This window comes from Talpa occidentalis, unplaced genomic scaffold (assembly GCF_014898055.3).
Source record: "Talpa occidentalis isolate TD23 unplaced genomic scaffold, MPIMG_talOcc4v2.1 talOcc4.9, whole genome shotgun sequence".
NCBI classification, from domain to species: domain Eukaryota; kingdom Metazoa; phylum Chordata; class Mammalia; order Eulipotyphla; family Talpidae; genus Talpa; species Talpa occidentalis.
The window spans coordinates 39,690,207-39,711,520 of NW_023605305.1; positions in this window are offsets into that span (position 1 = coordinate 39,690,207).

A 21,314-nucleotide genomic window follows, 5' to 3' on the forward strand; every position below is an offset into this window, starting at 1 on the left:
ACGTTAATTACAATTTCTTTCAAAATGTCTATAAAGACAAGTAACAGGTTGGTGGAAAAAATTGTAGCATATATAAAAATAAAATATTAAGAAATCATAATTTATGAAAAATCCCTACATGTCAAGAAGAAAAGTTAAAAAATAAGCTAAGAATGAGAAATGATACAAATAGAAATTTTAAACCTATTAATGAAGAGAACTCAGTTCACCAATGACAAGTTGCCAGTTTTCACTTTTCAAATAGATAAGAGCAAAGAAAAATTATATAGTTTTAACAAAAATGTGGGAAAATGAACACTGACATTTGGAGAGCATAGTGATGTGGCATAATTTGGGAGGAGAAAGCTTTGGCATTATTTAACATTATTTATTTTGACATTATTTTTAATAATATTTTGTTGCATGTACTCTTTGATTCTGAAATTTCACTTTTAGGAATCTTACCTCCCCAAATATTTTCTTGTGAAGATATGTATATTTCAATGATTATAGTTGCTGAATTGTTTCTATCAATAAATAGAGAGACAACCTAAATACCCACTGTAATAGGCTGAATAGCAATCCCCAAAGTTATCAGATTCTTTATGTGTGGAACCTGTGACTATTACCTTCCATGACAAATGGAAGACTGTAATTTATATATTAATTCAGCTTATAAATTTACCATACAATTTATAAATTAAGATATTATTTAAGTTAAGGCTATTGAAATGGGGAGGTTTATCTCGTATTATTTAAGTGGACCAAAGTACAATCATAAGTGTCCTTACAAGAAGGGGCCAGAGGAAGATTTACATACTTAGAGGGGAAGTCAATGTAAAGAAGGAAGAGAGAAATACCTGAAAATGCTGTCCTTGAAAATTAGGGTGGCACAGCCACAGGTTAAGGAATGCTGGCAGCCATCAAAAGCAAGGACTGGGTTCACCCCTAGGGTCTCTGAAGGGAGGGTAGAGCTGCAACACCTTAATTTCAACCCAGTGATACTAATTTCAGATTTTAGTTCCCAGAACTGTGAAAGAATACAGTTCTGTTATTTTAAGCCATTTGAGCCATCCCTGCTGTGCTAATTTGTTGTAATAGCCACAGGAAATTTATACACCCACCAAAAACGGGAATCGTTATATAAATTACGTTATATCCAATATGGGAATTTAATCATTCCAAAAGGAGAAACCATGGTGTGTCTATATATTTACATGGAAAATGTTCTAAGATATAATTTACAGTTGCATAACAGTATAACCTTATGTATCTGAAAATAAAAAGTAAACCTATATGTGTATAATAAAAAATATGTAAATAGGTACAGATTTTCCTTGATATCCAAAAACTATAGTTTTCCAGTTAAAACATTAGTGAACCAAAGGGGCATAAAGCAAAAAAGCAACAACTATTAATTTACATGGAAAAAGGAAAAAATTTCCAGCATTTCCAGACCCCCAAAACAACCAAATCCTACCAAACAACACAAAAACCCAAAAATAATACTAGCAGATAGTAGAAGAAGGAATGATATGATAAATACATGGACTGTATAGAGAAGTTCTCTGGGAGGAATTTGGGGTTCCACGCTTGCTTCCCCTATCAGGGTGTGCTGCAGAAATAACACTGACCGCTATTTTTGATTTTTGTGATAAAAGCAAAAATCCTCTTCCGATTCCTTTTGGTTAGCAAAAGCAGGCATTATGCAGGTCATTTGTTTAAAAGTGAAGGGAATACCTGTGCTTGTTATTTTTAAAAGTAAATGTAGTATCTGCTGTAGGAATGGTGCAGGTTGTGGGGAGAAGGAGGTGAAATGTTCACAGTATTACATTGTTTATTTTTGCAACGTGCATATATTTTTATATTATTTGCATAAAATTTTAAAAGGTAAAAAATGTCATAGAAGATCCCCCAAAGTACATTTTTACAAATTCCAAATAGCCAGTCTCTTTGAATGCTTAATGAATGCTCATCTCCTTCACTAGACTTAAAGTTGCTTGAGAGTAAGAACTTCACCTGTCTTGTTCACTTTTGTCTCCAGCACCCAGTGTACAGCTGTCACATATTATACTCTCAAAAAGTATGTGTGAAATGAATGACGGTTATAGTATCTATCAGCAGCAGGCAAAGGTGGGCACACCGAAGCACTGACAGCAAAGGCAGGCAGTACCTTCAGAAATGACAGCATATACCTTCGTTTCTCCAGTCCTTTGCTCTTAAATAGATGACAGTAGCAGCAGCTTAAGCAAGAAGTTATACCCAAATGTCCCACCTCTGTTTTCATCAGATAACTGGCTCACTGTCAGAAGTTTGGAATATTCTGAGGGGATCCCAGCTGGTGCTGCTCTGATTGTCATGCCAAGGACAGAGTGTTGTCATTTAGAAGCAATATATTGAATCAGTGCTTGCGGACGAGGGCAAATCCAGAATGCCATTTGCGGGAACAAATATGGCTCCTTTGCCGCTGAAGTTTTCAGGGCAGATGCCAAAGTCTTTGCAATTCATTCACCCTCGAGGAGAAAGACTTGCTTGACTGAGAAAGGGAAGGGATTGAGTCAGTTGACAGTCTTGGGTGGTTAGCGTTCCCCATGCCCCCTGTGGGTGGCATGGCTAGGGTCTGTAGAGATGAGTGCATGAGGGCTCTGGTGCATGAAGAGATTAAGGAAAAATTAGCCTGAAAAAATTTACTTAGTTCTCAAATATCTAGTGATATTTATAGAAGTTGGGTTAAATTTCACTTAACTGGCTTTGTCCTTTACATTGACAAGCTAGATAATATGGTCTTGTTTTAAATAATCTTTGTGTTTAGATATTTCTTGGGCAACTCCTATTATAATTTAAAAATAGACTAGCCTATACCTATACTCATGTTGGCTATGGTATTTTGAACTTGATTTCTGAGGCTGCTGACAGCTTTTGAAAGATTTAACAATTGATAGCAAGAAAAACTCCCATAGAATACAGTCTATGAAATTTTTCTCTTTAAAAACAGTGAATCATTTAGCAGGTAATATATATTGCAATAAAAATATGCTTGTACAATAATGGTTCATTAATATGATAAATCATAACATAATCTTTTCTATTGAATGTAAGAAGCAATTTATTGAAATGAAGACATCGTCTCCATAACACATCTCTGTAGTCATTGGTTTGAAAAGATTTTTTTTATTATTATTCAAAACAGCCATTTTGATTTGCACAGGAGATAACAGTTGTTCATGACATTTTTATTTCTGCATAAACAGATTTCCATTTTGGAGAAGGTTAATACAGTAGGAATTTGTTTTTACTTTTGGATATACTGTGATACTGAGCACTTTGTTTGGTATGGAACCACAAATTTATCCTTTATGCCTTTACGATCTTGTCAGTGCCACATGTCTCCCTTAGTTTTTCTAATCTAAAATAATCCCAGTGAAATCCTTTGATTGTCTGTTTGGACCTGCTCCATTCCTAAAGCAGGAATGTAATGGGCTTTATGGCACTTACTTGGGAGTAATTTATCCAGCAGAGTGACTATAGATACTTGTTTTAATAAGAATATGCTTTATGGTAAGTGGGGACTGCTATTTAATTAGCCAAAGGGAAAGTAGTTCATGATACAATCTGTTCCAATCATCTTGGACATTAAACAAAAAGTCAGGCTAAGTTATTTATGTACATGCACTTTATTTGTAGTTGCTTTGAGCAAACCTCTTCTGTGAAACTTTATAGCATTTTCTGAGTGAGCTGAATTGTAGGGGGGAGGAATCGGAGAAGAAAAGGACATGAGAGCATCCTATAAAATTTCTGAAAAAAGAAACAGAAGGTTTACTTATTGCTATCAAGGTTGTGAGTACAGGCATACCAAATGGAAAACAGGCAGACAAGTATGATTTATCCTCTGCCATTTGGTAGTTTGCATCTTTAATGCATAGTTCGTAGAAGAATGTTACAGGATGTTAGTATGTCATTATGGGCCTCTCTGTGTGTGTATGTGTGTGCATGTATGTATGTGTGTGTTTTCCTTAGATTTCCATTATTTTCAACAGGAACAAAATTCTGAGAAATTGCAATTAGTTTAAGATATTTAAGAAGTTAATGAAGATCCAGTCATTTAAATTCTTAGAGCAAAATTAAGCACATGGATATATTTTAAGAAAACTTCCCTTCCTAATAAACTAGCATAATGATAGAATGGATGTTAGCAGTATTCATTTGTAATTGACCAAATTTTGAGTTTGGTAAGTAATTCACTGTTCAATATACACAAACATGTGCTTATGTCTAGATGGGAAAAAAGGAAACAAAATGTGAGATTCTATGCCTAAGATATCACTTCCCCGGTTATGGTTGGCACAGTAGTTTCCTTTTTTCTCTCCTCCAAGGTATAAACTACTCATAGTTACCTAGTTGTGTGTCAACACAGAGAACTCAAGAGCTGGAATCTAAGGTCAAACGTGGTTGCAGCACATTTTCTCGCATGGCCTTGGGAAATATTGCTTCAACTCAAAGAGGGAATCTGTGCTCTCTCCATTTTGAAGCACTGCACGAGGATCATATAAGCTAATATTTGTGAGTGCCTTTTGTAAAATGACTGTCTAGTGCAAGTTAGCACTTGCTTGTAAAATGTTGTCAGCATAAGGTTTGGATGACAATCGTGTTTGCATATCCTTGCGCAGGTCCTTCTCCCAGGTTGAGGATTCCTGAGTGCCACTTGGATGAACCGGTCTTCTCTGCTCTCTAGCAGTGGGTAGCTTTCTGCTCCTGTCTCCTTTTCTCTATTATTCTGTCTATAATGTATCTCTTGCTCTTTTCAAAATGACTTTAGAGACTAAAGCGCAAAATAAAGAGCTTTAAGTCACACAACTTGTCACTGCTGTCCAAGAAACAAGCAAAGTGCATCCCTTGCAAGGAAACTTCCTTTCTGCAGTGGTGCAAGGATGTGGTGCCTGGACCAAAGTTATAAGGAAAATGAACACTGTGGGTGATGGACCCTGATGGCCACCTGGTAGTCAATGCCAAGTGTACCCCTTCACTCAGCATTGAAAATTTTCATTTTATACTATCAGCACATTTTCACCCTCTCCTTCTGTTCCCCTGGGGATATCTTTTCAGCTGCTCAAGCAAAGGCCCCAAGGATGGCTGCATAGTAAGTTTGGGAAGGTCACAAAAGGGTTTGGAGTTGTAACTGGTTTAACAATTGACTGCCACACAGTGCAGGTCATCAGGAAACACAGGCTGTGCAGTCACCCCATGAAATAAGAGACAAGTTGAGGCTATATATAGTATTTTTAATGTAAGAAGACAGAAAAGGAAATACTAAAGATCGAACTTTCTTTCAACTCTGTGGTCTCACACATCCCTTAGTGACTTGGAAACTTTTCTGACATGAGACAATGCACAGAGGTAGCTACACACTCTTTTTCCCCCTCCCACAGATGTGTAAACAGCTGGTGTATGCAATACCTTAACTGGAGGGAAGTAGATGCATAGTTGAGGTTAAACAAATATATGCTTGCACCAGGAACTCAGAAAATAGGTCATATACAACACGACATGGGGCCAGCATGGTGCACCATCCTTTCAGGTGTTACATGTCAAAGGCATGGTGTCAGAGTCAATACTTTTTAAATATATATTTGTTTCTTCTTTGGAATTCTTGTGCCCTTTTGCTACTACAGTTTTCCAAGCAGAACATTTTACAGTTGTGAAAATTGTTGATCACTATAAAGGTGTTGTTCTTCCATTTTTGTTTATTATAATTTTCAAAGTTGATTCATCTATAAGAGTCTTGTTACTTTTAATCTTATCTTGTGAAATAATTGAGATACCATTCTTTTTTCAATATAGGTTTGCAACACATTGGCCCTAATATGAGCTCTGGACAGGGGTAAACGTGAGTGTGAGCCCCACTTCTATTAACTATTGTTTTTTCTTAGCAGGCAGTTAGTGTTCAGAGGTCTTGGCTATAAACAGTAAATTTGGATGCACAGCTAAAAACCTGAATGCAGACATCTTATTTATCAGGTAACATGTACAAAATGAACCTGAGTGGCACTGATCCAAGTGAGTGATTAAACACATAGTCCCTGTCCTCCAGGATGGTGTCAACCTTACTGGCATGGAGACTGAACAAGTCAGGGTCTTCTTCATCTCCTTACACAGCAGCTACCCAATCAATCTGTTAGCAAAATGGAATGAGAAGTTGAAAACAAAACAGAAAATTAAGCAAAATAGAACATACTAAAAATGAATTTGGGAACAATTTTTCTTTTATCATCAGCTTTGTCATGCTAAAAGTTATAGAACTCTCAGAGTTTAAGACCAGTCAAGTAGATTTTACCTACAAATTATAATTTATGCTTGTTCTTACCATCATGGCTTTCCCCCCCCACACACATTGTATGGCTGACTTTTGGCTCTCTCATCAGACTACAAGTTCCTTGTGCATATCTCATGTTTTATTTCTTTTTTTTTAGTCCCAGGACCTTCTCCAACTTCTCCAAAAAGATTGATACACAATGGCTTTTCCACAATTGTATAATGAATGAATGAATGAATGAACATAGCTCAGTCAGGAATATAACCTCTGTTCACTAAATCTCTGTTGTTCTTTCTAACTTACCAGGGTGAATTTATATCTCAGATGACAATCATTCCTGTATAAGTAAACTTCCAGAAAAGTTGTGTTAAAATTACACTCAAAATAGAGTTCAGCTTGAAATTGCTGCAATATGTGAACCTGACTTAAGAATTATTAATGCCCTGTGCCAGTTGGTGAGCTTCTATTTTTCCAATTTGAGGTTTTTTATTATAGATTTTCAACTATTATTTTTTAAAGGAAAAGGGAGAAGCATAATTTATGAGAATCAAAAATACTAATGATTCTATTTGTATGATTGTTCATAAATATAACCCAATTCTTCAGTTCTATGCTAAGAGCTCAGGGCATATATTGTAAACTCTATTCTATTTGAGTTGGTAAAAAAATTGCTATGTCTTATTGTTGGAAAGCAACAAAAATGAGTCATTAACTGCTTTGAGAAGCTGTTAAACACAATCTTTAAAATCTTTAGTTCTTTTAAAAGCACCTTTGCATCAATTACTTTCTTTTTCTCACATTAACAATGGAAGGCAGATAACACAAATAGTATTGTCTCTGTTTTGCAGAGGAAAACTTATTTATTTAGTATTTGTATAGGACACTACCTATGCATGCGCTATAGAAGTTGCTTGATCTACAGAGCTGAACATCGTTCTTCCTCAAGTAACTCAGAGCCTAGTGGAAGCAATTATACCCTTAGATCTAGGTAACCAGGGCACTTACATTAGACACTGAGCTTTAGAGGAACTAACTACCTTCCTCTGGCTGTTGGTCTCTCTCTAGGGGAGAATGGAGTTGTGTTCACAATTGGAGCCATATTCCCTTCTAGACTACATGCCAGGCACCCACAGCCAGGACCTCCCTACCCAGTGGAAGGAGTATTACTCCCTGGGCTTGTGCAGGGCCTCCTCCCCAGGCTCACCTCCCAGTGGCACATCACTCATCCCTAAGCTCAATATGATCCTAACAGAATGATCCATCAGGTCTAAGAGAGAGCAAAGCATGGACAGAAAAGACTGACAAGTTCCAGGCAAAAGTCAGGGACAGGCCTGAGAAAAGGAGGCAGAGAAGTCAGCAATTTCAATACGCCCTGTGGTAAAAGATGTGGGGGTAAAGCAATAGAAAGTGTTGTAGCAAAACTGAGGACAACTAACCCAGCTGGGAAATGAGGGAGGAAGGAAAGTTGGCGAAAACTCTTAGAGAAGAAGTTGAGTGGAGTAGGCTGGGTTGGAATTATGTCATTAGACAAGAAAAAGAGTGGATGGCTTTTTAATAGAGGGAAAGGTGTGCAGGGTCACAGAAGAGTAGGAACACATGTAGATTCATGGACCTGCAAGCTTATTCATGCAGCTAAAGAAACAGATAAGAGCTGCAAAAAATAGTTTGGAGGGAAAAGATGAATTATTGTGAATTTAGCTGTTAGCATTCATTCCACTTTCTTATGGCATATGAATCTGATTTTATTTGGATTCTGGATACCCTCTAGCAGGCTTAGTAGGATGCCCTGATTTCTATTAGCCTGAGCACAACAAGAGTAACCAGAAGACTGAAAAGAGAGAGGTCCTGTGTTTCCAGAACATCTCCAGGTTCAGCAGTCAGGCAGCCTTCTGAATTTGAGCCCCTCTGGAACAGCATGTTTCTTCCCAAATCTAGTTATGCAGGCTTCCTGTCCAACAGGGCAACACTGCACATTCGTTTCATAATTTGAATTTTGATTAAGCAAATCATAGTTGGTGTCAGTTGATTGAAATCAAAGAGCCCTAGCTGATGTTACAAGAAAGTGAGGTCCTTATTAACAAATGTCTTGAAATGCCATGCTTTGGAATATGGGTTATACTCTGAAGGTAATGAAGAATTGTAATAAAGATAACAAATTGAATAATATAGGTAAATGACTTGCTAGAATGTCTTCCTACTAACTTATTCAATTTATAAGGATATGGAGTACTCCATAAAGGTGATATGTTAAACAGGTAACACTCAGTAAGGGGAAAAAAATGGCAGCTGTTAGTATTCTTTCTATTACTGTTAAAGTAAATATGGATTGCCAAATGACTTAATTTTGCTCATGAATGAATGAATAATGAGTTCACAGCCCTTGCTATACTTCCCATCTTTGCATTTGGAAAATGAAATAATAATTGTTATCTAGATGAAAATGTTCATGCTATAAGTATATGTATATTTTCTTCTTTGTGATTTTATACAGCTTTGCACATTCTGTGCATAACTATGAAGGAGAGATTCTTTAAGAATTAGTTAAGTGAAAATAAACTTGTTCATTCTGAAAGTATGCAGTTAGTGTGATGTATCTGTTGAGCATAACCAATAATTATTTTTGTGTGTTTTAAAGAGAAAAAAAATAATTGTTACATGTTTGACTTTTGAACGAATTTATTCATTCATTTAGCAACTAGTTACTAAGGCAATTTAATGTAAGATTCTAAACTAGGCACATTGACAATGACTCACTCCAGTATACAAAAGCACCAGTGAGTGACAAAGCAATTGTGCATTGTGCATTGTTTTATAATCACTCTGACAATTACTTAGACTTTTTTGAATAAAATCTTTGAAAATGCAAATGTCCCAGTGATCTGGCAAATCCAGATCACTGTGACTCTGTCTCAGGGCATATATGTTTGCATCTTTGTGGTTTTGCAACTTGGGGGTCCACCAGATAAAAATGAGACTTGATGCCCTCATGGCCTTGCTAGCTATTGTGCTCTGAACACAACAAGCTTCCATGTTTTGAAATTTATAGTTTCCTGGAGCTTTTCCACAAACAGTTTTGACGTAGTACAGAATACTTGATCAACTGTCACCCAAGGCAATTTGAAGGAAATACAGGAAATGGAAGGGTCTATTTTGAACTTTGAAAATGCAAGGTATTCTTTTTCATCATGATGAAGAAAAATAAACCTTTTCTCTACAGAGAAGATCTATGGAACACTGAGGGTGAAATTCCAAGTTCTGCATTACTAAGATTTCTGGACATTGTCACAAAACTGCTAAGTGGTATTTGTAGCACTTTGCAAACTTGCCAGAAGACAACTTCAGTAAGAATTGGAATTTTACGATCGTAGATATTACACTTGACACCGCCTCATGGTTAAAAATGAATTTGGAAAGATACTCAATTAGCAAAGCAATGACGAATAAGCAGCATTCCAGAAACCCTCATTGTGTGATACTTTGACATTTATAGCTGTGTGACTTAAGGAGGTTGCCTAATCTTATTCAGTCTCAGTCATCTCATCTTTAAACAGAGCTAAGAATACCTACTTCCTAAGATTGCTGGGACAATTTCATGAGATAACGTATATAAAGTGCAAGATGAAATTCCTGGCATATAGTAGGAGTTGAATAGATGTCCTGAGAGCCTTAGATGATTTATTCCCAGAGAAGGTAAGGTTCTTTCAAAAATGGCATTCATTTTACCCATAATAGGAATTTAAAAGTTATCTGCCAATTATTGACATCTACTTTACTCCAGATGAATAATGTAGTATTGTCTATCTCACACAATTACATTAAGTCAATCATATTATCCACACTTTGCAAATAAAGGAAATAGTCCCAAAGACGACTCGAGGCCCTCCTCAAGCTATTTAAGTGAAGCTGCCTGTGACTTTAGGGCTGACTCCAAAGTGCTTACTCTTTTTATTGTCTTTATGTCCACACATATCAGTCAGGAGATTATGATTTAAAAGTTGATCAATTGTTTACACAAATGGCTGTAAGAACAGATACAAGATCAAAAGTTCTTAAGTATTATAGGCATCTTATTGCTGTCTGGGCAGTTTTCCTATGCCTCTGACCTTTAATAATGACAAAATCCCTTAGTTCAAAAATTTAACTTGAAATTTGACATTCATTAACATTCCCATTTGGATTTTTGAAGAAATTCATTTTCCCATTTGCTAATGCATACAGACTACCCCACAAACACAGAGTATTACCAATTTTTTTAGTCAATTAGAAGCAAATAGGTAGAGGAACAGAACAGAATGTGTGCCTTAATTCCCTGGTGCAGTGTAAATGTATGAATGTCACTTGGTCTCAGGACACAGTTCTAGTAAGCATTCTCAGTTAATTTCACCATTTGATAGAGTGAAGAATGTTTTATTTTAAGTCCTTCCACAGCATTGTCTTCTACTCCATAAGTCAGTAGCCTTTATAAGAATACTTGATAAGTTTTCATCAATGATTATCATGCACTTCTATTTTATTATCAATAATTTGTAAACAGATACATGGATGCCCACTGTGTCAAATAAAAGATGAGGAGAGCTAGGTGTTATTTTCCTAAGGGATTTTTCTGAAGAACTATTTTCCACATTAGAGTCATTCTGGAGAGCAGTGAGCTCCACTCTCCCTCCTCTTCTCTTTCTACCTGCCTGGGGTGAGTGGTGCTCTACCTCCGCAGCCCTAAGCACATTGGCATGTTTTTGTAAGTTGTTATTTTCCCCTCTTAAAAGTTTTTCTGTTCTACGTTATAAATACCACCAGAATGTTAGTAGAAAAAACATATAAATGCATGTTATTTTGTTTTTAAGGCTTTTATAAGAGAGTGATTTTTTTGGAGGGGAATAAAGGACAAAGAAGAGTATTGTTTTTACTTTTAATTTCATGTTGACCAATATTTTTACTGTGGGTAAAATGAAAATATGCTTTTCCTGACTCTCTACCAAGAAGCCTATCTTTTAGCATTAGGTATTCTAGGATAGATGTCCACTTTCTTCCATGAGTCAGGCCAATAGGAAGATTATTTTTGTTTGAAGATAAAGTTGTCTCCACTGCTATTTGCTTATGATGATAAATTCAGTTTCAGGAATAAATGATTTCTCTTTGCTTTTCCCTCTAAGAAGAGAAGGTAGATTTTCTTCTTGGATATCTGAAAACATGTATATGGAACCCAATCATTGGTTCTAGGCAAGTGGGCAATTATGTCATAAATCAACTAAAAGAAATACAATGAATGATGACACTGTTAAGTATATTGGAGATACTGACTCCATAAATTAATGAATGAAGGTTCGTGAGAAATATGATAAGTTTCCTTTCTTATATCATTGCAACTAATGAGATCCCACTCATAGCAAACAGTTATTCTGTTCCTGATTAGCAGTTATAATTATGCCAACCCCAAAAATGGAAGTAATGCGACAACACACTATTGCCTAAGAATTGAAGTCTTGGAAAGGTTAATTCTTAAAAGCATAAAATCTCATTCTTTGAAAATTCATGAACAATTTGAATAATATTTTTAATTGGTTTAGGTTAGATGGTTTACTTTAAAAAATGCACAGACATTTTGCACTTAAAAATTTAAAACATTATAGAGTATGCTAGAATCTTCTTTAATCCCAGAAAATAACCCCACTGTTTTGAGTTTGTATGTTTTCTTCTAATCCCTTTTTGCTACTTAATCCCACTGATTGTATGTTGTCACTTTTTGACTAAAAGCACAATTATGATTATGGCAATAGCATTGATTTTCAGGTGTAGTTTGTAGAATTAGTCTCATTACTTTAAAGTCACATCTTGTATAATTCATTTTTGTAATTCTGTTTAGTATTTCCCCAGGCCTTCTAATACTTAAAAAGAAACACACAACAGGGGAATAACTCCTGAGGCAGCACTCAGATGACAGGAATTCTACAATCACTTATTAAATTGGCCTCCTAAATCCTGAGCGGATTTAGTAAGATGGAATTTCAAAGGATGTTACAATGTATTGAATACCATTTTGCTTAAAAGAAACTGGAGTTCAGAAAATTAGATCTACTGGAGTTCCTATGGGAAACCTCCTTTTTCTTCCAACTCTCCTTACCTCCTTTAGCTATCTTTCAGAGAAAAAGGAGACAAGTCAAACATCAAACTAAAGAAATCATCCTAGCCTTTGCTTGAGCTTACTCGGCTTTAGCCTCTCACTTCTGTGGTACTGCTTGGTCAGAGAGTTATTGGATTTATAAGCAGTCTCATGATAGACTTAGATATTTTAGGTGTTTATAACTGTCATAAAAATTTAGTGTGGCATGCAAGGTCTCAACCTGGCTGTAAATTTTGCAATAATACCTCTCATATTATAAGAGAGTTGTTTGTCCATCTTTAAGGAGTTGGTAAAGGGTAGAAAGGAATAAAAGTTTCGTCATGGTAGGAAAATTTTGACACTGGGAGGAAGAAGCTGCCTGATTTTGTACAAAGATGTTCTAAGTACCACAAAGAAGGGGGGTATATGACAGAGATTAGAACACAGAGTATTTACCAGCTAGTTCCCCTCAGGCAAATTGTTTAAACTGTCTCTAAAACTATTTGCACAATGAGGAAGATAATAATTTGGAGGGACCATTGAAAGAGATTACATAAGAAAATCATTTAGAATAGCACTGGGCACAAGAAAAATTCAGTGTTTGCAATTTACTAATATTAAGAGAGCTGGCTAAATTCCCTGCATTCTTGTCCAGACATCCTCAGTGATAACGAAGCAGTGTTTTGAGGTATCTAAAAGTTAACATAAAACTTAATTGTTATAATCCTTGTGTATCATGTGGAGTTAGAGACCTTGAGTAGCATATCACACTTCCATATTTTTGCTAGACACCATCTAAGGACAAGAAGCAGGCATTGTACTTTCAGAAAGGGAGAGGTGAACAAAGATGAATTCCAGGTGGACTAGAGCTGCATCCTGCATGCCAGGTGGCTCCTTTAGCAGAGATCACAGTTAACGAGTTAAACTGAGTCTCAAGCAGATGTTAGCCTCGGATCTTATGTCCTCAAAAGTCTTATCTTTTAGGATTAGGTGTGGTTGACCCTACAGAAAACCTGAATTTCCTCCTAAACAACTTTTCCCAAAGATAAGAATCAGCTTAGTGTGTAGACAGGGCACTATCCCAGTAGATCCATAACAGCCTGATTTTTCTAAGAACTTGCACTTTGAGCTCTGTTACTGTTGAATGACAATCCTTTTTTTAAAAATCAATTTAAGTTTTTAGCATGGCATACAGGAAGAAATAGAGTCATAGCATACTGCTTTGTTTCCCACGTCTAAACGGTGTTTGTTTCCTTTTTTCACTAAGTTAATGATGTGTGTTTGTGTGTGTGTGTGTGAGATGCCTGTTTGTGAATTTGATTATAAATAGCACATTCATTTTTATAATAAAATGATTGGATGAGAGGAAAGAGAATTAAAATTTACGCATTGTCTATTGTATTCCAGGCCTGTGCTGGGGACATTCTGAAGTCGGAGCTCTGCAGAGTGAACTGCAGGGCAAGACTGGCATTTTCTCACTGCCACCTATGCAGCGGAGCCATTGGAAAAACATGGCTGTTTTTCCCACTTGTGCTAAAAGTTGCTGCCTGTGAGTAGCCCCTCCCTCGGGCGCCAACTGGATTAAAATAGTCCGATCAGTTACTTAGAATTGAAAATGGTCCAATCAGGCAGGTATCAACTAGGGCAGGTGTAGAATAAGTAAAGTATTGGGCTTTTCTGCCCTCCCACCTTTAGGTTAAATGCATGCCTGATGGCAGACACCTGGAGTAGGGTGTGGGTATGCAAAGGTGGGTACACCTGGGTGAGACCGGCTTATCACAGTGAAACGGAACCACAAGAAAGAGAATAAACAAGATGAGCAGAATGGAACCAGCAGAGAAGCAGAGGCCATGAGAGAATGCCGGAGAGCCCAGAAAGAGTGACAATTCGCTGGGGGCCCTGGAGGTCTGCCAGCCTCCTGGTCCTCTGGCCCCCTGGCAACCCTGCCTGCCGGTGGACCTGGTAAAGTCCCAATAAAAGCCTGAAAATCCACCGAGGGCTCCAGGACTCTCCTCTTTCACCCATCTGCTCTAATCATAGAAAACCTGCACTGTGCCTTCCTGCCATTACAGTGGGGGAGCCTGAAAGAGGATATAAAGCATGCCCAGACTGCTCCTACTCTGTTCCTTGCCTTTGAGGAGGAAAGGAAAAGCATCCAACAGCTGACCTCCAAAGAGAGAAGTCAAAGTGCTTCTCAGCAACTGGGAGGCTGACCTATCTCAGGTCCTGCCACTGCCCCCACCAGAAAGCAGCACCAAAAGTCCCAGGCCTGGTGTCTCATAGAGATGTGGTTGTTGGTATGGATCAATGACTCAAAAAGAGCTGCATCCAATCATGCAGCACCATGTCCCAGTGCTGCTGCCTCCTTTGCTCTCTGGCCCAGCATCCAGTGTTATCCCACCCGACCTTCAGACCATTGCTGCAGGCTGTTTAAGCATCATCTCAGTGGCCCTACCTGTGAATGCCTCAGGCTACCACTTCCAGTTGGATCCTGGCCCACTGCTTGCTGGCTCTTGTTGGTGGATTGGCACCATCTTGGATGAGCAACCTTTTGTTTGGGACTTCTGAACTTTGTGGACACAATCTAGGGTGAGATAGCTAGCCACTTGTGGCCTTAATAACTTTGTTTTCCCTGTTTTGTGTTTTGAAAAATCCCATTGTATTCCCTGGGCCTGAGTGGTCTTGCAATTGTGCACACATGTGAGAACACACAATGACTTGTCCTCTGTTGGACACTGTCCCTGGGTGGCTATAGCACCCTTATAGCCCTGTTTCAATTAGACATTATGCTTTTGATCCTCACCAAAATTTTGAGGGATAAATATTCTTATTTCACTTGAAAGAAGAGAAAGTTAAGGTTCCTATAAGAAAAACTTGCAGACTAATAAAAAATGAAACTAAAATATAGGTCTGACTCCAAGACATATGCTCTCACTATCACGAAGAACTCATTTGTGAAATTTACGTACTTTAAGGAGTTCTTAAGTTGCTGACATACAGCCATATAGAATAGACAGGTGGATTTTTTTTCTGGCTCTCCTTCCATCCATCTCCCCATCTTCTTTCCCAATCATTCACTGATTTGCATTTTTTTTTTCAATTTATCTTAAACTCACCATCAATCTCACATTAAATTCACTAGTCATTCAAAACCTGATTCCCTTGGTTTTGTTTATCAAGGTCATGCCTGGTAACTAGAGCTAACCTGATAAACTAGTTTATTCTAAATCGGTTGAGCTCAAATTACCTACCCTACCCTCCAGCTTGTTTTTCTTAAGCCAATAATAGGTTCTTCCTTGAAAAATTTCAAAGCTGAAGTCTGATGACTTCCATGTTTAGCTTACATTCAGCACTACTTCCCCCCAACCCTTATTTTGTATTAATGTCCACATCCCTCAATTCTAATAGATAAGTGATATGTTTGCAGACAGGGTTTGGTAATTTTGTAGTCCTTGTTATCACTCTTTTAGCATCAATTGCCTGCATGAAGCATTTCAAGGGCATTTCTAGGTCAAAATCCCGGAATTCAAATTTATGTTCATATTTATGTTATTTATTAACAGTGTGATAACAGGAAAATTTTAAAGCATCACTGAGTCTTAGCATCCTCATCTGTAAAATGGGAAGAATAATAGAACTTAGTTTTTGTGAAGAATCCACAAAATAATTTATGTCAAACACTCCTGCATTAGGTGGTTATATCTCAATAAAACTGGGAAAAAACACTTCACACAGAATTTGGCAGCCATTTATCACTATTATATCTTGAAAAACTTGAAAATTATGATACCAAGCAGCATTAGGCCTGTGGGCCTGTGGTTTATGAAGATTGAATTAGAACATTGCATATTATGAAATGCATATGTTGAAACCTTAGCTTTAGCTTATTCACCTTGTGATCCAATTTCATTCCTTAAAGGCACTTATAAAAGCATGTACATTCTCTACCTAAGTTAATTAGCTATCATTTAGCTATATTTGAAAATAACTATTAAATACTATTTACAGGTGCTATCTAACAGAGAAGTATACTCCCAAGGTACAGGTAAGTAAACATTATCAACACATTTAAGAGAAATGTAATTCATTTTATATAAATCTTTGTTTTTTTCTTTAAAAATTGATAGTCATATAAATTACATTGAGTAACTAAGAGCTTTCCTTGATCTGATTATAAGAAATAATTTTTTCCTATTAGAAGACAGAGTTAATTTTCAGCTTGTGGTTAACCTGGTGTTTCCAAGTGATTTTTATTACTTGGGAAAACTTCTTAAATCAGTGTTATATAAACTGCAGTGTATTGTTCATAGATTATAATACATGATTGTACCTATTTTAATTCAAAATCTTTGCTACAAAACTCAGAGATATTTGTCTGTTTTGCTCATTCCTGAATTCTTAGCACTTAGAACAATTCCTGATACGCATTGCTAATGAAATGTTTTGCTGCTACATATTAAATTTTGTGCTAGATTATACTAACACAGATAAGAAATGATTCCTGCTAAGAAAATACTTAGCATAAAGTGCGATAGAAAATAAGTAAATCAATTAATACAAAGTGAGATATAAATGGTTGAGGCAGAATAATGGCTATACTGCCCACAGAATTTAGAGATGGAAAGTTTAGGCTTTCAATCTAGTAGTTTTCCAGATCAGAATAAATTGAAGTTGGAGAACATCTTAGGCAGAGGAAAATGCCTAAAATGAACAGGCTTGAAAAAACCATGGTATCTTCAGTATTTTCAATAGTTCAGGAAGATCAGAGCCGATGATATAAAAGAAGTGTCAAGGAGGAAGGCAAGATATGAGGGTGGTAGTCTGATCTTAAGGGTATGTATACCTGAGAATGAATTATTTTATCTTATGGGCATAGGGAGTCATTAATGTAGAGGTATTAAAATGGAGAAACATAATTTTGGTTTCTTAAAATGATCAATCCTGCAATAGCTCGAGGATTTGTTGGATAATAATGAAACTGGAGGATATCATCAGGCAAGTTCCCAACATTTTGGTAGAAATAATAAAAGATGAACTAAGACAGTGTTGGTGGTGCAAACTGGGAGATATTTTAAGAGGCTGAGTAAAATAAACCTATTGACATGGATGAGTCAAGCAAAGAAGAAGAGGTCAAGTTTTTTGATTTGGGGAAGGAGTGATGGTAGAACCATTAGCCAAAAATGGAAATTCAGTTTTATATATATACACACACACACTTGTGTGTGTGTGTGTGTGTGTGTATTATAGGGAGATGTTCAATAGGTAGTTACTACATATATAGGCTTGTATCTAAAAAGAGAAATTTGATGGTATATCTGGCATCTTCAGGGTTTATAAAATCTTCTGGAAATATTATTAGGAGAAAAATGGCATCAGATTGAACTACAAGTTTATACATCAGCATAAAATTCTCTAAGCCTGGATGTCCTGAAATGATCGATCCATTGAGGTATAAGGAAAAAACACTGTTGCTTCTATGTATGCTTATTGCCCAAATTAATAATAAATATAAAGTTAAGCAATACTAAGATGAATTAACAGATTAAAGTGGTTCCTCACCTGGTTCACACTTCCAAGGAGTATGTGTCATCTGAGGATGTCTGGAAGAAGGATAATGATACTAAAAGGCAGAATGGCTAGTAGCATCACCTTCAACTTGTTTATTTTCCCCACAGAATAGGTATATTCTAATTTATGTAGGGCAAGTGATGTGAATTTATAGATTGTTTTGTCTTATTTTAATTAAACTAACTTCTAAAACGGGCAAGTATCTCACAAATTTTCTAGCACAGAAATGATGCTGGCTGAAGATAGTACCAGTGATGCAAGCACAAATGAATATAAAAAACATGTAGAACTGACACTTCCATTCACAGTATAAACTATTTCTATCAGCTGAAAACAATGAAGATTTATTTGACTCCCAATACTTTCACCAAATTGAGTAAAAACTATATTCTTGAAACGTGGCTTTATCATCCATTACTATAACAATAAACTTCAAATGCAAGAAAATACATTACAATATTAGCTAATGATCTTTTAGAATGTTTATTTTCTTACCTCATTCTTGTAAAGTTCTCTTTGTCTATTTTTAATGTATTCAGAAAACGTGAGGTAATATCATTGATAAACAGAAGGTTGATTTTGGTATTTGAGATTTTTTAAAGTAGCAATGAACAAATAACATGATTTGGAGAGCAGTGAATTAAGGAATGGAGGAGTCTTCTGAGTGGACTTAAGGGGGGTCCTATGATGTTACCATTTCTTACATCCCTTTTCTTTACTGAGAAGGGGTTCCCTGTATTTCTCTGTGTAATATGTACATAGTAACATCCCTGAAACGAAAACCACAATCTCATCACACTATTGATTACATTATTGAAATTAAATCTCTGAGCCATAACAGGGCACAGAAGCAAGAGGAGAAATTTTAGCAATGTGATGCTTTTATTAAATGTTTGAGAGCCTTAGTGCCAGAAATTACAAGAGCAATCATTGGTCCTAGTTTCACAGACCATTAAGCAAACAACCTGTTTCTGTTTGGACTATTTTATTTGATTCAGGTAACATAAAAGACTTTCATAACAAGAAATCCATGAAGAAAAGTTGACTTATCAATATGCTTCCCTTTAATCATGCAAACTTATATGAATAAAATAGCTATAATTTGCAAGCTGTGGCATTTACACTGGAATATCGGCCATCCTTAAGATACATAAATCTTCCCATAGCCCTCTGTTGGTTCTGGGTGATCAGAGAGTGCAATCTTCACTAGGAATCTTAGTTAAAGGTTTATAGGGGTAAATCTAAAATGGAAACTGTAGTGTGAACTCCATTTACTTTCAATGCTTGAATTGCTTTGGTGGATTGCAATTCCCAGAATGTCAAGAACTAAGGGAAAATAGTGACATTACATTGAGTATAACCAAAGATTAGACTTTTCAATGACTGTTGCTTACACATACATAATAACATCTAGAAATTAGATGACTATTGGAAAGTGATGTGATTATACAATTTAAAGAGAAAAATTTAGGATATGATAAATTTGAGTTTCTTTTAAGGAAATGATTATTTCTCATAACCTTTTTAGGAAAAAATAATAAAACTCTACAAAACTAGAGACAAAAATGAGTAGTATTTCGTGTCAGAAGCATAGTATAAGAATGAGCATTTGGTATTTAAGATTCCTGGAGGGCTAACAAAGGACAGATAAATCTGATAATAGAGATTTACATGAAAGTGGTGGGGACAGTTTGTTGTAGTAGAAGAGGTTAAGAAGCTGAGTGATACTTACAAAAATCATAACTGTAAGTATGTTAAGAGCTCACATGCATTGATCTATTCTAATTATCTATCATCAGTAACATATGCAAGTAGTTAAAGGAAAAAAAATCATAATCATCACAGGGATTCAGAATTCTATCCAACCATAAGATTTCTTAAGTTAGTTCCAAGTTGGCTCAAGAAGTCCAGGTAAGCAATTTCTCTAAACAAAGGATAAATAGTAAGCCTACAATTTATGCTTAATTTTTCCAGGGCTCCAAGTACCCCTTTGGGCAGGTCCAACAGTGAGTAATGAGAATCAGGAGAAATCATCATTCAGGGAGAACCTTAGCCAGTGGGTCAAGTATGGGAGTCACAATTATTAGTACATACAATTACTTAGGGGAAGGAAAAGGATTTGTTGGATTTAAATCACTCTCAAGAAACTAATGAAATGATACAGAAGCAAAATAAACTAAGAATAAGAAAACCATAATCTTCTGATTAAAGGAGTGCTTGGAAAATAAGGGATAAGAGGTGACGAAGTCTCATCCAAAGACTACCCGTGGAGGGCTCCAGATGGAACAGCATCTTGTGTTTATCTAAGTAAGAACCCATGCAAATCAGGGCAGTTTTGTGAGTATACTGCAAAATTTACACCATGTACAAATCAATTGTAATCAAATCGCAATCAATTGCATCTTCAATCTATGTTGAACAATGTCATAGTGGTAATTGGCTGAGATTTGCTTTGTGTTTAAAAAAGTGAACTGTTTTCCCTCTTATGCTTTATACCCCTACCAACAGTCCCTGCACTGAAAGATATAAAAAAACAAAACCATCTGCACTTGGTCTTCTTTGCTTTGTGCTGAATCACTCACTAGTTCTCCTTTCGTTGGCTTCTGATCCCAGGTGTAACCCCAGTCTGTGGTCCCCTCGGCTACTCCTTTTACTTAATGCTAGCCTTTTCATCTTTACATCTGTGCCTCTTCTTTTGTCTTTTGTCTCACCAGGGAGCAGGATTCTTATGGAAGGTTTTCAATTTTTTGGATATTCTTCCTCTAGTACCTCTTGCTTCTGCAATGAATACTTCATATCTTGAGCTTATTTCAGTTGGTGTCTCCTTTGATGTTATAGTTATACTTCGAGAAGTCTCTTTACACTGAGGTTTTGTGTGCCAGTTCTTCTTCTTGCCCTTTAAATACCGATATCAAACTTTCCTCTTAAGACATCACTAAAGCTTCATCTTTGAATGTGCTCCAGAATTCATATCTTAAGTCTTGAGCATGTTCAGCATACTTTTTTTAATGGATATATACAGCAGGCAATTTTTCTTAACTAGACGCTTAAGAAACCGCCTCCAGTTTGCTGAAAATGGAACATACCATGCAATTAGTATTTACGGATGCAGTTGTGGAGAACTCAATATCAGGAAACAGATGGGTAAGGGAAGAGGGAAAGGGGTATGCAGTGTTGTTTGTCTTTTGTGGATGACCAAGGGGGAAAAAAAGGAAAAACTGCCATGGTTCTGTCTGTCATCATATGAGAACAGAAACGACCAACTGGGGTACATTCCATTTCAAGCTCTTGCCACCTTGGGCTATGTAGTCTCTACATTTACCACCTCTGCTGGTGATGTTGAAATGCTAGTAACAATGG